This window comes from Frankliniella occidentalis, unplaced genomic scaffold, assembly GCF_000697945.3.
Source record: "Frankliniella occidentalis isolate FOCC.00 unplaced genomic scaffold, Focc_3.1 Scaffold868, whole genome shotgun sequence".
Lineage (NCBI taxonomy): Eukaryota > Metazoa > Arthropoda > Insecta > Thysanoptera > Thripidae > Frankliniella > Frankliniella occidentalis.
This window is the reverse complement of record NW_026267976.1, coordinates 6,367-7,235: the sequence shown is the minus strand read 5'-3', so window position 1 is coordinate 7,235 and position 869 is coordinate 6,367.

The following is an 869-nucleotide window of genomic DNA, read 5'->3' as shown; positions in this document are numbered from 1 at the left end:
CCGCCGCCGCCGTGCCGCCGCCCGCTGCTGCTGCTGGGGCTCGCGGTGGGCAAGCAGAGGGCGGAGAGACGCCCCACCGCTGCGCGACCTGCGGGAAGGCCTTCAGGAGGGCGGCCCTTCTCCGCGCCCACATGCCGACCCATGCCGCCGATGAACTGCTGGACAGCGGTGAACCCTGCGGCGGCAGTTCGGCAGAGAGTGCCGACCTCCGTAGACTTGACAAGACTCGCACAGGTAATAGACCATACAGCTGCCTGACTTGTGGGAAGTGCTTCACTCGTAAGAAAACTCTCGATGTACACACTAGGATTCACACTGGTGAGAAACCTTACAATTGCCAGAGTTGCGGGAAAAGATTCACTTACAGCGCCGCACTTCTTGGACACCTGAGGACTCACACGGGTGAGAAACCTTACAAATGCCAGACATGCGGCAAAGGGTTCGGTAACAGCACTAATCTCCGCACGCACATAAGAACTCACACAGGTGAGAAACCTTTCAAATGTCAAACTTGCGGCAAAGGATTCACTCAAAGTCATGCCCTCCGTACACACTCGAGGACTCACACCGGTGAGAAACCTTACCAATGCCAAACTTGCGCCAAAACATTCCGTCAAAGCAGTACACTCCATAGTCACATCAGAACTCACACGGGTAAGAAACCGTACGAATGCCAGACTTGCGGTAAGGGATTCACTGTAAACAGTATACTCCGTATACACATGAGGACTCACACAGGGGAGAAACCTTATGACTGTCGGATATGCGGCAAAGGGTTCACTAACAGTTCCGATCGCCGTAGACACATGAGGACTCACACAGGTGAGAAACCTTATCCCTGCCAGACTTGTGGCAAAGAATACAGGGAA